This window comes from Lissotriton helveticus, chromosome 7 (assembly GCF_964261635.1).
Source record: "Lissotriton helveticus chromosome 7, aLisHel1.1, whole genome shotgun sequence".
NCBI lineage: Eukaryota > Metazoa > Chordata > Amphibia > Caudata > Salamandridae > Lissotriton > Lissotriton helveticus.
Window position 1 is genome coordinate 1,916,227,603 of NC_136068.1, and position 16,201 is coordinate 1,916,243,803.

General features: G+C 46.5%; 1 protein-coding gene across 1 annotated transcript in view; it reads right to left on the minus strand.

Moving 5' to 3' along the window:
• LOC144769955 (uncharacterized) overlaps positions 1-16,201 on the minus strand; it is a 175,682-nt gene that overhangs the window by 158,235 nt on the left and 1,246 nt on the right. The gene's annotated exons all lie outside the window — the stretch shown is intronic.

The following is a 16,201-nucleotide window of genomic DNA, read 5'->3' on the forward strand; positions in this document are numbered from 1 at the left end:
GGTATTCGGCAGAAGTTCCACGCTGCAAATCACCCCCAATCAGCTGGATTAGTAGAATGCTACAACGGCACTTTAAAACTCAAACTGGCCAAAATCCAAGCGAGCACAGGTCTTAAATGGCCTGACGCTCTACCCTTAGCACTCCTGTCCACCAGAATGACTGTGCATTTACGAGTGAAACTTAGCCCGTATGAGATCGTTTTTGGCCGGCCAGCCAACATATGGGGAGTGCCTAGGCCCACAAAATTCAGTGAACTTGAACACCCTGTTTTGCTTGATTATCTGTATGAATTGACTGCTAAATTGCGTGTTTTGCATCAACAGGTTCACGACACCCTGCCTCCGGTCTCTGAGACTCCGGGTCACGCCATTGACCCTGGTTCCTGGGTTCTTGTTAAGAACTTTCAAAGAATGAAGAACGACCAGCCCAGGTGGACCGGACCGCACCTCGTCCTTCTTTCCACAAGATCAGCCGTTCGGGTGGAGGGGAAGACCAACTGGGTCCACGGGATCCATTGTAAGAAAATCCCTTTTCCTCTGCCTTATGACCAGTGGGTCCAGAAGGGTGTCGCTGACCCAGAACCTGAAACCGTGCCACATGTCATCCCTTTCAATGATGCACATGTAAAAGGAACTAACTCTGAACGTGAAAGCGAGAACATTTTGCACAAAGCTGTGCCACCATCCAAGCGATTGAACACTACAGAGCCTGAACTCTTGTTCCAGGATCAGACAGTACCCGGAAGAGAACGTTACAATTTGAGACCGAGACCTATGGACTAATAAAAGATATTTCTTTTTCCTTCCAAGTAAGCATGGGCGGATCTAGCGGATCTCGCGTACGCGAAATTGCGGATTTACGGATTCGCAATCCGCGAAGATACGCGAACTCTAGCGGATTTGCGGATTTTCCCGTTTTTTGTGTTGGCGCGCCGATTTTGGGACAAGTTCGCAATTGCGAACTTACTTTTCGGCTCGCAACTGCCGCGACTATGTTGTTTCTACGTCTGGTTTATCATCACAGGTTCACAGCACCCTCTGTTTCACCACTGCCACCCTCTGGGACACCCATGCCACCCTCTGGTACATCCTCACTGCCACCCATTAGGTTTATTTATCACTGTAGATTATGGTGGTTGAAAAAAGCAAGCACACCTGCCCTTCTTCAACTGCCATCAATTAATTTGTGGGTCATTAATGTGTCAGTAATTTTGAAACTTCCAGTCTGGCTGGCACCTGCTTCCTTCCTTATCTGTAATTAGCTTTTTGTTGCAGTGAAATTTTTTTTCACAGGACCTTTATGGTCTACTTGTAGCTATTCTATGAGCCTGCTGTTTGGGTCATAGCAGGGTCATAGAATAGTTGCAAACTCTGGAGGGGCCCCTCAGGAAGCACTACCTTGAATGTTACTAATGTTCAGTTTGAACTTTTGCACCTGCTCATTGCTTTCAGTTTAGCTAAAATCGTTTTTTCTGCAATTTCGCGTGTTTTTTGGGGCGCGAATCCGTGCGAGATCGATTTCGGAAGCCGCGAATGCGTGCGAATACAAAATTGTTTTTTTTGCGACGTGTATGTTCGCGTGATCTTGCGCGTGTTCGCGAGGCGCTTCTAGCTATACGTTTGCCAAGTTACCCTATCGGTCGTACACGGGCGCGGCCATCTTGTTTGCGTGACGTAATTCCGTTTCCGGCCGCTATGTGTAATCAAAGTGTGCTGCTCGCTAGTACAATTTCGCGCGTGCTCGCGAGGTAAATCTCGCGCGAACTTACCCACGCGGTCGTGAACGGGCGCGGCCATCTTGTTTCTCATTCATTGCTATGGTTCTGGGCATGCTTTCTCTATCCTCTCTCAATCTCTGCCATCCTTTGCTTGTTTGAAGTTTATTTGATCTAATTTTACTTATTATCTATCCCTCTATTTTTCTAGCTCTATATTTTTGTGTTTTCTGCTGCTTTTAGTTACTTTTAAACTACTTTTTAAACTCTTTTCTTTTCTTCTTCACTATTCTATTTCTTGTTTATCATTTAACTGTATTTCTGCCCAGACCATGGTAAAGGGAGCCGGGAAGCACCCTGAGAAGGGGAAGGGTCCCGCACCCCGTGCCCGGCTCTCGTGTGGGCGTTTGAGGGGGGAGCAAGTGGTGCCGCGGGAGATCTTCAGCGCGGAGGAAGTGGCGGCACTCATCTTCCACGTCCAGCGCCGCCTCCCCAAGACGATCCTGGGAGGCGGCAAGATCGCGACTGGCTATGGCATCCGGGAGCGCCGCAAGCGGTGGGAGAAGGTGTGCCGGGCCATGTATAAGCTCTCTGGGGTCCGGCGCACATATAACCAGGCCACCCACCGCTGGACCGATGTCATGGACCGGGAACGGGACTTGCTGGACGCGCTCGGCGTAGAGGTCCCCGGGCTTGGTGAGTAGTAGTAGCTATTCATTTACTACTCTGTTTTATCCGGCTCTGTTATTTGCAAATCTTTGTTCTTTACCAAGAGCAATAATGCTGCCGATTACATTGAGGTAAATTATATTTCAAAATCTTCTATGCATTTCAGGTGCACTGCTCTCCTTCTCAGTAGCCTTGCTTGCTACTATGCTTCTTTGTTTTGTATGTTGTGTTCAGAAGCATTTCATTGGCCTGAGAAATTATGTATGAGTGTAGTGTAAAGATAAGAACTGCGTAATGCTAGACACTAAGGGTCATATTTTCAATTACCGGCGCATCCCTGCAAAGTAGCAGGGATGCGGCAGTAATTGTGTGCCATGCCGCCACCACCCATTGGCCCAAAACGTCACAGAAGCCTTACGCATCTGTGCCGTAAAGGCAGCGCATTGCTGGAGTTGCGTGCCAACGATGGCGCAGCTCTAGCAATGCTCTGGGGTACCCTATCTCCCCAATGCTGCATCAAGCCGTACGTCGGCTTCAAGCGCGCAGAGTTTGAGTCATGCATCATTGTCCTAAAAGTGACTGATTGACATCTTGTAGATTTCCCTCAGCCACTTTTAGGATTCGTTCCTGCGCAGGTACGCCCTCCCTTGCGCCGGAACGCCCCCTGATGGCGCAGGGCTTTACAACGTGATGCATCGCCCATATGCCCATATGTGTTTTTTTTTAATATATACGCCGCACCAACACCATGGCGAGTCTTTTGTTCTGCCGCTGCGTCACAAAAGGCACGCAACAATGGAGGAAAATGAGCCGCAAGGGACTTCTAAATCAGCCCCAACAGACTGAAGTCCAGTCCTTCCTTTAGACACATGGCTATAAGAAGAAATAGTGGCGGTGGTGGGTGGATTGATAGTTTGAGTATTCACTGATCTGCAAGCAGGATGGACTTTGTCTGTCACTTCGCGTGCTGCGGACTGCTGCCTGCAGTGCCAGGCCTAGGCATACCTCTTTAGTAGTCTGTTTATTGAGTTACATAGGAACTTTCTAAGTCAACGTTCCGCAAATCAGGCAATACGAATAACGTAGTATACCACATGAGATAGATCCCGTGGAATAGTTGTCTATCTATTTGCTATTTCTCCAAAATATTTTGTTATTGTTCTTTTGAAATGTTTGATTTGGTTGAAAAATCTCATCCATGTTTTCTGGTCTTTCTTTCTTTCATGTTGTACATCAGCTCCCCCCAAGGGCAAGAGGACACAGGAGGAGGGTGCTGAGGATGCAGGCCAGGATCGGGCAGGCGAGGGCTCCTTTGCTGGCCCCAGTAAGTTTACATTTTAATAAAGAGTACCTATTTTTTCCTAGCGTTCCTCATTCGATTTTTTCTAAATCGTCTTTGATCTTCTTGTAGACTGGATATAAATTCTTATCCTGCCTCGAATATGACTCCCTGTGGTATTACTAGACTATTCTTATTAGTCTGTCTGTGTAGCTAACTAAGATTGGACATTTGGCAATTCCATTGGACTCCCATTCTATTCAGCAATAGCTCTATGCACTGTCTCCTTACTGACTAGATAGTGTGGCAGAGTCATTCAGCTCCCGAAGTCACCGATTATTGATCCCCAATGATCTCTAGATTATCGTACGCAGGACAAGAGAGTACGGAGTCACAGCACAGTCAAGAAGTGTCAGAGGCACTCATGCTTGCAAAAATTCCAAAACCTTTAGCTCATCCACTCTAGTCTGGAGGAACAAAAACCACAGAGTCTATTTAAGTTTAAAAGCTTTATTAAAAGTAAACACATTTATTAAAATCTACATTGTCATAAAACTATTTAACTGAAAACGGAAAAGTGTTTAGTGCTGACGATTAATTGGACACATTTCTTGTGGTCGAGCAGAGCTCTCACCTGGTTTGAACTTGATCCTGGTCGTGTTCTTAGGAGTCAAGCTTCTGTCTGTTCGGAGAAAAAGTGGTGCGTGTTAAAAATCAAAAGCAAGCATTCATCAGTTGTGCATAAAAGTGCAGCAAGACAACAGCCTTCCCTGGAAAAAGGGACATTTTTACTTTGGAGTAGACAGTCACAAATTATTACATTGTATTCAGTTTTTTTAACATTTCTCCTAGACCAAATATTATATAGTAGTGAGTGGTGTATTCTAACATTCTTAAATGTACTTTGTAGGTGTAACATCTGGTGACGGGGCCAGCGCGGAGGTGGCTGTGTTGGGCGAGGACTCGGAGGACTCTGGGGAGGAGGCGGTGCAAGAGCCGGCGGACGGTCCTGTGGGGGTTCAAACGGTGGTGGCGGAAACAGGTAAGCTATATATTCCTTACTTATTGAGATTGAAGACTGCATAGTGTGCTTTCTGCACGGGTGTATTACAAATCAACCAGGTAGTAGCCTCCTCGAAATGTACTTCGACTTAGCTGTGAAGTTTTTGGTGAGAAGAATCCCAATAAGTTCTTAGACGAACGTGATGGATGGGATGAACGAAAAGCGAAAGAAGGGTGTAAGTAAGTGGGACGCGAACTTGTATGATGGCTGGCAAAGAAGAACGATATGTGTTTGCTTGGCCCCCGAGGTGGCTGGGAAGGAAAGAATATGGTATGGTGCATGGCTGGGTCAATGATGAAGCAAGGATGGGTGGAAGGACAGCAGCCTGGGTGGGTGAAACAGAAACTGTATGTGTGCGTATACTTTGACTGAATGGATGCCTGGAGCATGGTATTCTCTGACTCTTAGATAGCACATGTGTATCTAGAGAGAGTAGATGGTCGCCAGATGAACTAAGTGTTACCTTGAAGAGCATGTACCACCGCACCCGCACGTCCGTTCCAGTGCAGGGAAGGCAAGGAAAAGAAATTGTAAATGTGTCCAATACTACCATGAATAGTAGCAGTACTTTGTATTGCGTCTGCAATCACAGCATATATCTGGTTATTACGGTGGACACTCCGTACCTCTCTTAATAACTTTAGTTTACTTGTAGTACGTCATTCATGTGTGGGTGTATCACTGTTCACTCAATATTAAGCAAAGCACCTAAAGTCATCCCATATGTCATCAAATACGTCCCATGTGAAGTGATAGATAATCAAATCAGTTAGCTTCTTCATTTTCCTTTTCTAGTACTCATTTGCACTGTAGGGTGAAAGGTAAATTAATTAAGCAGTAGCCCTTGTAACAGAGTATTCTCAGTGCCACCCATAATAGAAAAGTAATAGCTTCACCACCTGCATGTACTGGACCGGTACAGTAACGCAAGTCTGTCTCACTCATCATGGTGTGCAACTTTTTTTCTCGGGTGCAAGTTCACTGTGCTGTCCATGTCATTCTGCCGGCTTGCATAAGATAACGTACCAATTTCCCTAAACAAGAGAGAAGAAGAAGAATAAGACTGGTGTACTGTCATAGTCGACTGTAATGTAAGTCCATAGTGGTCGTAGAATTTGTTCATTAAACTACCACTAATGTTAGAGCAAGGATGCAGAAGTGGGAGGTTACATAGATATTGTCCTCAATAGTTATGTACTGTGCTTTCAATTTGCTACTTGTACTGTGACCCAACTTTCGGCTCAATCACTTTGTGTTATTAATGCTAAGGAGCATTGGTTACAGACTATGTCTTTCTTTCTTCATATAGTTGCTCCTTCCAAATCAACAACACGGAGGGAGCAGGCTAGAATGGCCCGGCAACGGAGGCTGGAGGCCACTGTCGCCGAATATCGGCGGCTGGTGGCCCTGGAGGAGGAGGAGGACACGCAGTCGAGCGGGGCAACAACAACATCCTCGACTGGGACCACTGCATCCTCCTCCGTGACTAAGCCAGCGGGACCGAGCCGGGCTAACAAAGACAACCGCCACCGCCAAGCAACAGAAATACCAGCTGCCCCCCACAGGAGCTGCAAGGAACGCCAACGCCGCCTACGAGTCCGAATGTCCAACCTGGAGCAGGAGGTCCTGAAGTATAAGCACTTGGTTAAGGGCCTCCGCTCCGAGCTTGCCACCCTCCGCAAGGAGTATGATGCCCATGCCGCAAAATGCACCAGCACCAGCACCCTCCAGTAGTGGAGTGTCCCTTGCCCTTTTTTTATAGACTTTTGGGGGGTGGGATTTGGGAGTTGGGATCGTTTTGGGACGTTTCAAAGACAATCATTGGGGTTAGGGTGGGTGAGGGAGATTATTTTGTTAGGGCTACATAAATATATTTTTAAACTTTATCTGACCATACCTGTTTTTTACTGCTTTTCAGTCTGGTGGGTGGGGGGCGGGGGTGTAACAGTAACTTTGTTTTCCTGAACAGTCGTAGGACTTTAGTAGTACAACCGTCAATCTCTTGTCTACTCCGAAATAATACTCCATTATACTACCTCCCACCAAACGCTTATCTTACCTGTAATTTGTATTAGAAATTAGGGCTAGGCCCAGGGCTGGCTCCACGTGAAATGGGGATTAACGTTGTCAATCCTGGGCGGGTGACATTTCCTCATTGCGGTGGTACTAGTGGTGTGACACAGTGGCAGTTGCATGCCTATGGAAAAAAAGAAAACGAAACCTTGTTTGTCCTTACTGTAGCATTACAACGGTTACGGTACGATCGAGAATATAGCAGGTGACAGACAGAACAGTGCCATAATGTAGCCTAACAAATGGTAAAGTATTTGCTTGCAAGTATAACTAGTACTTGCGTTGAATTTATTTGACATTGGCTACTACTACTAGAAGATATAGTACTGAAGCTGAGTAAGTCTAGAAGATATCCTCGTATTCCTTCACCAGCCTGTTGCTATGACCTTATCCTCCCCAGCAAGTGTGTGGAATTATTGATGTCATTTTAGTCAGACATCAAGCAAAACAACACAGCCCGGGGGAAGAGGGTTAGGGTTTGTAAAATGGATGGGAATGGGGGTTTCTTTTTGGGTAGGTTTTGTTGAGAGAAGAAAAAAAAAGCAGAGCATGGACAAACAATAATTGAAGATAAAGACAATCTTTGGTTACAAACTAAAGCTAAGCACATGCAGTCACACTCATAGAATAAAACAATGGATACTGGATCTGTATTGCGTATGTTGTTGGAGTTGTCCTGTTGAATTTGGTAAGTAAGTTGCATGCAGCAAACAATTCCTCTTATTGGCGGCACTCCTCCATTCCAGCTGACGCTTCGTCCATCAATGTTGGTGACCACTGACAGAAGACACCCTGTCCACTGCCTGCCTGGCGGATGTTGACTGAAACCCGGCCTGTAATTATTGAACGGAAAACAGGAAGTGCTATTACAATACCACTGATAAATAAATAAAAGGTATGTACGCTGTGTGGTTCAAAAAGTGACACTTTGATTTCCCTAATAGACAGTACAATATTTTTGAAATTGCGTGCTCTGTCTGAGTCACCTTTTTAAGGATAAATAAGTATGGCCAAAATATTATAGCGGATCTTTCCCCTCAAGTCAAGGTAGGTGTACTGTAAACTGTGTTTTAGAACAAAATTTAACCTTCCCAGCAATGCTCCCACCAAGACCCTTACTAAAGCCAGTCGCAAAAATGTAGAAGAACCCCAATCAGATCTCCAAAAACGATGCCTAGCAGAAAAATGGTTACAAAACGTACTTTGAAAGTAACAGTAGGCCCAAATACAGACCGTGGATTGTATTCAAACCACTTGCAAGCAAGCAAAAGTATCCATAGCCAGCATCGCTCCAACAGTGCTCTACAACACCAGAACTGCGTTGTAATAGAACCCCCCGAAACACATGCAATCCTGCTGCTAGGGCTAACCCTAACGAACCCTAACTTACAAAAAGTGCCAAAACTGGTGTTTCCTTCCAAAACACTTCTATCCGGTATTAGACCTTCCCAGGAATGCCCCAGGCAAGACCCGCCAACCCACCCGGAAAAAAACACCCGACAACACCCCCAAACAGCGAAAAAGCTAAATCTCATACTTACAATATCTCTCGGCCTTCGGTCCAAACGCGGCGCTGTGCAGCTAGGTCATCATCATCAATCATCATAACTCCTGTTTTCCACCACGGATTTCCTGAAAAGCAAATGCAATCAAGATTAGATTGTCGCAGCAGTGCATCGACAGAGACCCCGGCCGCAACCCACCCACGAACAGCAGGAAGCCCCCCAAAACGCTACATTGAGCAAGATGACAGAAGAAATAGCAAAAAAAAGGCTGTTCCTTAAGGATTTTGTCCAAAACACTTCTATCCGGTATTAGACCTTCCCAGGAATGCCCCAGGCAAGACCCGCCAACCAACCCACCCGGAAAAAACCACCCGACAACACCCCCAAACAGCGAAAAAGCTAAATCTCATACTTACAATATCTCTCGGCCTTCGGTCCAAACGCGGCGCTGTGCAGCTAGGTCATCATCATCAATCATCATAACTCCTGTTTTCCACCACGGATTTCCTGAAAAGCAAATGCAATCAAGATTAGATTGTCGCAGCAGTGCTCCCAGACACCAAAAATCACCCACAAACACCCGGAACCCCGCCAAAGAGCATCCCAAAGGCAAGCAAGTCAGCAAAAACGGCAAGAAATTTCCACCTCATATTTGGTCCAAAACACTTTTGTCCATTATTAGAGCTTCACAGCAATGGGCCCAAGTCCGTCAACTCACCCGCAAAGAAGTACAACACCCCCACAAGTGCTGAGTCTTTCTTCATTGGGCGTAATCCAGCACTCTGCTTTGAGGGAAATCGCAGTCTGGAGGAGGAGGATAGAGGAGCATGTTCTTCAGAACTTGTGAACCTGAGGAATGTAGACTGCGGCACCTTCAAATCAATAAGCAAACAAGTGAAGACAGTTCTGCTGATGGTCTTGTTTTTGGGATTAGGTGATTAAAGTTTGAATTAAATTAACTGTGCAAACCAAAGAAAGAGAGACAAACAGGAATAAAAGTGAATAAGGACGAAAAAGAAAGTTCTTGATTCATTGTCTCATTTTCAGGGCTCGGTGTCAGGGAATAAGAAGAAGATTTCGTCATCATACTCTGCGAATTCAGGCTGGATGAGGTCAGTGCCACCGAACAGAGAACAAATCCCCTCATCTATGTTGCCGTCCTCCTCGTCTTCATGCGGCGTGCTTTCTCGTACTTTGTAATCTGGTGGTATGAGGTGCTGATTCATCTTGATCATTGTCAGCCGCTCCACATTTTTGGGCGAGAGGCGGCTCCGTTTGGGAGTTACAATGCCACCAGCAGCACTGAAAACACGTTCAGAAGACACACTTGCGAGTGGGTAAGACAAATAGTTTATAGCCAGGTTGGAGAGCTGTGGCCACAATTGTTTTTTGCCATGCCAATACTGCAATGGCTCATCATTAAGAAAGACCTCTGTTGAATCATTCATATAGTCCTGCACCATCGGCTCAAGGTCATCAACGGTTCCTCCACTTTGCTTACTTTTTGCTGTGCCTTTGACATTTTTTCGAGAACCATACCCAAGCAAACTTAGCCACTGATACTGTTGTGTGTGGTGCAGATGATCCAGTTGCCTTTAACGGCTGAGAGGTCACTTGTGCCCCAGCCACAGGTGCAGAAGTGGATTCTTGTGACTGGGGATGGCCTGCTGATGCTGATGCTGATGTACTGTCTTCTCCTTCAATAACCTGCCGTTCTTTTTCAAACCTCTTGGCTGACAAGGCTAACCAATGTTTGTACTTTTGAACATCTGCATCAGCAAAAGGAAAGAATGCTTCGCCTGCCAGTGCCTTTTTGTAGCGTGGATCCAGAATAGTAGCACAAATGTAATGCTGTTCTGACTTGATGTTTTTAAGACATTCATCACCACGTAGGCGCTCTAATAATTTCTCAGACAAAATAAAATTGTCTTTTTTTTTTTCATCTTTTTCAAACTCAGAAGACACCGCCATCAGTTGGTGCTCCAGCATGCACAACAATGGGATAGCTTTTCCCAAATTACAGTCCTCCTGGCTGACTGCACGCGTGAAGAACTCAAAAGGACGAAGCATGTCTGTCAGGCTTTTAACTATGTCCCATTGCGCCGCACCCAACCTCATGTCCTCCTTCTGAGATGTACCCTCTGTGAAGAAATAGTGATGGAGTACCGTATACTGCTCATACAGACGCTCAAGCATGTAGAAGGTTGAGTTCCAACGTGTTGCCACCTCCTGGATGAGTGCTTTCACTGGCATTTGACGTTCAAGTAGCAGTCTCCTCAGATGCTTCCGGGCCTTAAAAGAATGGCCGAAATGGTTGCACATTTTGCGGCAGGTGGCCATTACCTCGAACGCTGGACTGTGTTTATCACTCAAGAATTTTTGAACTACCAGGTTGATACAGTGCGCCAAACACGGCACTCTAAAATAGTCACCCTTCCACATGGCCTTAACTACATTGGCGCCATTATCCGTGGAAACATAACCAATCATGCGTTTTTGGGGGGATAGCATTTTCAAGACCTTTTTGTTAAACTCTTCCAAAAGGTTTTCTGCTGTGTGACTTTTCTCCAAGCCAAACATGGCTAGTGTTGCATGTTTCCGAGCAGCTTTAAAAACTTGGTCCGGGTCAACACCTGCGTTTAGCTTTGCTTTAACACCTGAAAAAGAGACCCAGTGTGCAGTGATGCACATGTAATCAGCGCCTGTGCCACTGGTCCACATGTCTGTTGTCAGATGTATTGTGTGAACAGCACTCTTCTGCAAAGCTGCCCCAATCGCCTCCAGCACATCTTCATGTAGTGCTGGAACCGCAACTCTGGCAAAATAGAACCGGCTAGGAACCTTCCATTTAGGGCAGAGCGTTGCCACTAATTCTAGAAAACCTACCGCTTCTACAAAAGAAAAAGGGAGAAGGTCCACAGCTAGCATTTTAGCCAGCTTAGTGTTATACAGACGCGTCAGTGGGTGGTTGCGTTCATATGGCACGTCTGAAGTAAGCATTGTTCTAATGTTGCCCTGGACCAAGCATTTACGGGCTGATAATGACTTTGTTGACCCAATTTTGCTCGCTGGTGAACTTTTGTGCGTTGGTGTCTCAGTCGCTCCAACACTCTTAGTGTGCCTCACATTGGGTGTGCTGCTGACAGGGGTACTGGGTGTAAGGGAAGTGTTTGACACGTCTTCTTCCTCCTCGTCATCATCAGATGAAACATCAACGTTTCCTTGAATTCGGCCTTTCTTGATCGCATCTAGGTGCGCAAACCATTTGACAGTGTGCTGTCTCCTAAGATGACCTCTCTGGCCTCCGGTACCATAGTTGGTACCTGGCTTACCACGACTAACTGCTTGCTTACAAATGGTACAAATGGCAAACTTTGGATTTTTTGGACAAACAGTAAAGAAGTCCCAAACTGGGGACTTGAAGTGTCTGTGGGACATGGAGGAGGCGGCGATACTGGTGGTGGTGGTCATGAAGCTAATGCCAGATGAAGTGGAGGATCTGGATTGCCCAACTTTTGTACGTTTTGCACTTTCACCGCCACTAATTAAGGTCGAGGTTGACGGAGGTCTCTTCTTGCCAGAAAGAAATATGGAAGCGGGACGAGTTGGTGTACTACTTAACTCCAATGATTGTGGTGTTTCCACTGCCTCCTCATCGACAACATCATCATCATCATCACGCTCAGCAGCTCTTCGGGCTAGGGTCAAAATGTCTGTTTGCTGCATGCCCGCTGGGGCTGCAGTGACCTTTATGATGACTGGGTCGTCGTTGGCAGAGTCTTCATCAGCAGCAGTATCCGCCACTTCTTGTTGAGCCTCATCACACTCCATAACTCTGAGACTTTGGACGAGCTTCCTTTTACGCTTAACTACCTTTGTCGGATCATGGTGTGCCTCACTCTCAGACGGCTGTGGTGCTGGTTCCCAAGTTTGATCCGTATCATCAGAAGGAGGTGTGCTTGAAGAAGATGTAGACACCACCCTTGATCTCTTCCTTGCTAGGGGTGTGGAAGACAATGAAGGATCATCAGGAGGAGTGGCTTCCTCAAATGATACCTCGCCTTGATTGTCGATTTCCTGATGTGCCCCTACTTCGGGAGGAACAACTATTGTGGCCACTTGTGACCCTCCATGCACCTCTGCTTGCGCATCTCCTTGCGCTGCCTCTCCTTCCACATGTACTTGGGCTTGTACTTGCACATGTGATTGTTGTTGCGGCTGTGGTTGTTCAACACTCGTCAGATGAGCTACAACAACCTGTGTTGATTGAGGGACATTGCTGCTGCTTTCTTGCGATGAGCCAACATCACTGGTCGATGGTGATTGAAGAACTATACATGCTGCCTCTGCAGCACTCAAGGGCTTGGACTTAAGTTGGAGTGGTGGTGGTGGTGGCACTGAGCCCAATGGAGCGGGGGTGCTGCTGCCAGCTTGGTCCCCAGCAGATCCCGCTGCTGCTGCAGGCATACTTTTTTTTTTACTCCCAAAAAAAGGGGCGGGCGGCACACCAGTGTCCTTGGTAACTTGCTTCTTCTGCTCCTTACTAGCACCTTTCTTGCTAGAGGAGCTACGGGTTACTTTTTTTGGGGCCATCTTCTTCAGAGCAGGTCAGCAGGCAGCAGTTGCACGAGTTGCAGAGGGTTCTGTGTCCAGACGTGACGTCGCGTGACGTTATGCTGCACACACACACCGCTGCAGGACTTCTTCCTGGCACTGGTGGTTCTCTTGAGTCTTCTTGTGCACCTAAAAGCAATGGAAGACAGAGGAACATCAGTTCAGTTATACACCCCAAAAAATGGACAAAACACAGAAAAATTAGCACAATCCCATGCCATCCATGATGTTTACATTGAAGACACCCCACAGAAAGACTAGGGACATGCAAGTATGCAACACTCACTACCCCTGGGCATAATGGATGAAAAGTAGGCAAAATAAGTGCATGCCTCAGACACTGCCTCTCTTCAAAATGGCCCCTTACACCCCAAGCACATGTTGCCTGTACCAGCCAGCACTCAAGATGGCCACCACCACCACCCACATGGCCAGTCCACATCAACAGTACACCCCCAAAAAACAGAAAAACAGCCAGAAATCACCACAATCCAATGCCATCCATGATGTTTACATTAAAGAGAGTGAGACCAGACCACACCACAGGCACACTCAGTCCATGCACCACCACCCCTGGGCAAAAGGCCACACCAGCAGCCCCCCAAAAACGACAAAAAACAATAAAATCAGCACAATCCCAGCCCATCCATGGCCTCAATGGTGTTTAAATTCAAGAAGACACCCCTCAGAAACACTAGGCCCATGCAACACTCACTACCCCTGGGCATAATGGATGAAAAGTAGGCAAAATAAGTGCAGGCCTCAGACACTGCCTCTCCTCAAAATGGCCCCTTACACCCCAAGCACATGTTGCCTGTACCAGCCAGCACTCAAGATGGCCACCACCACCACCCACATGGCCAGTCCACATCAACAGTACACCCCCAAAAAACAGAAAAACAGCCAGAAATCACCACAATCCAATGCCATCCATGATGTTTACATTAAAGAGAGTGAGACCACACCACAGGCACACTCAGTCCATGCACCACCACCCCTGGGCAAAAGGCCACACCAGCAGCCCCCCAAAAACGACAAAAAACAATAAAATAAGCACAATCCCAGCCCATCCATGGCCTCAATTATGTTTAAATTCAAGAAGACACCCCACAGAAAGACTAGGCCCATGCAACACTCACCACCCCTGGGCAAAGGGCCCCACCAGCAGGCCCAAAAAAACGACAAAAAACAATAAAATCAGCACAATCCCAGCCCATCCATGGCCTCAATGGTGTTTAAATTCAAGAAGACACCCCTCAGAAACACTAGGCCCATGCAACACTCACTACCCCTGGGCATAATGGATGAAAAGTAGGCAAAATAAGTGCAGGCCTCAGACACTGCCTCTCCTCAAAATGGCCCCTTACACCCAAAGCACATGTTGCCTGTACCAGCCAGCACTCAAGATGGCCACCACCACCACCCACATGGCCAGTCCACATCAACAGTACACCTGCAGCCCCCCAAAAACGACAAAAAACAATAAAATAAGCACAATCCCAGCCCATCCATGGCCTCAATTATGTTTAAATTCAAGAAGACACCCCACAGAAAGACTAGGCCCATGCAACACTCACCACCCCTGGGCAAAGGGCCACACCAGCAGGCCCCAAAAAAGGACAAAAATCAGCACAATCCCAGCCCATCCATGGCCTCAATGGTGTTTAAATTCAACAAAACAGTTGTATCATGCACCCCTAACCAACCCTGGTCCTACTGGATACTGTGGCTTCCCACAATATAATTTATTTAATGTTCTGAAAAAGTTCCAAAATGTTACTTGCAGCAACTGTAATGCCCCAAACAAACTTACTTGTGAAAGTTGATTTCTAATCCAAAAGTGATCCAAAGACAGTCAAAAAGGCCTCAAATCCAAATATCCAGCAGCACCCACAAAAAGTAATCCTTCCAGCTCCAGATCCAAATGAAAGTGACCAGGAGATGGACAAACACTGGGAGGAGCCTGCTGGACAGGAACAGGAAGTTGGAGACTGTGGGGCACTTCCTTCCTCCCCCCCCCCCAAAATGGACTCCTTGCAAAAAAAAAGGCCATGCAAATGTCAACCTGAGGAGTGATTCTGATAAAAATCATAATTTTCTGAAGGTTTATCCTGTTTGCTGGTGATTTTCTTGTGCGAAATTGCAAAATCTCTATTTCGCAAGTGCGAGATTGTTCCTTTCCGCCGCAACTACGTGTTCGCAATTGCGAACTCTCGCGAGGTGTGCTGTGCAAGGTGGCAAGCCGCGATTACGTATTCGCGGGCGCCAAACTCCCGCGGGAACACACAGCAAGATCTAAAATGGCGCGTCACTCGCAAAGAAAAACAACTCGGCAAACGCTAAATGACGGAAAGTGAACGCCGTGCACCACGCCGCGCGCCGCAACCAAGCAAAAAATCGGATTCACGGATTTTCGACAAATTCGCGAGCGTTCGCGGATTGCGAATTTGCCGAAAATCCGAAAAATCCGCGATCGGAGCGGATTTTACGCCCATGCTTACTTCCAAGTACTATTTTTTTAAGTGCAGCTCTCCCATCTGAAGAAAACTTGCTTATTTTTGTTTTTCAAACCGCCATCCGGGTTCCGCTGCTAGGGCCGCGGTTGCTTAAAGTCTTTGGGGTGCAGCTGACGACGTTAGGTCGGTAGTTCTGGTTGGTCCAAGGGAGTTGCCCTAGACTGACAGAAGCATCCCTTAGCAGAGTCAACCTCCCACCGCGGGCAGCACTTTAGAGAGGATGGAGTTTTCCGAGATGGAGAGATCTGCCAAACCAACGAACTTTAAACGCAAATTATGTAACGTGATGACAAAGAAAAGTTTTATAATATTGTGTATTTTTATGCTATTCAGTGTAATGATATTTTTAATAAGTTATGTTTTATTCTCTTTTCGTGTAACATTTGCACCCACTACATCACCCATACCTCCTCCTACTGTTTCCTCTCATTCTTTCCACCCTCTTCCTGACCATGAATCCAATAGGAGATTGGAGTTCATTAATAACTCTTTTGTTCAGCTCTTGCACCAACACCAACTTGTAATGAACACGACTAACTGTTGGGTGTGCGGTCTTATGCCTCACACAACGGATAAAGGTATCCCTTATCTGGTCCTGCCATTTAGTCACAATGGTTCTGTATGGGCATATAGGACAATGTTCATATATGCCCACGAAATCTACCCCCTACGATCTGTAACAGACAATCCTAGAAAAAGTGCTCTAGTCAAGGGTATAGTAGACATGATTAAGGAAGGTATTTCTTATGAGACTATCCCGAGAGATG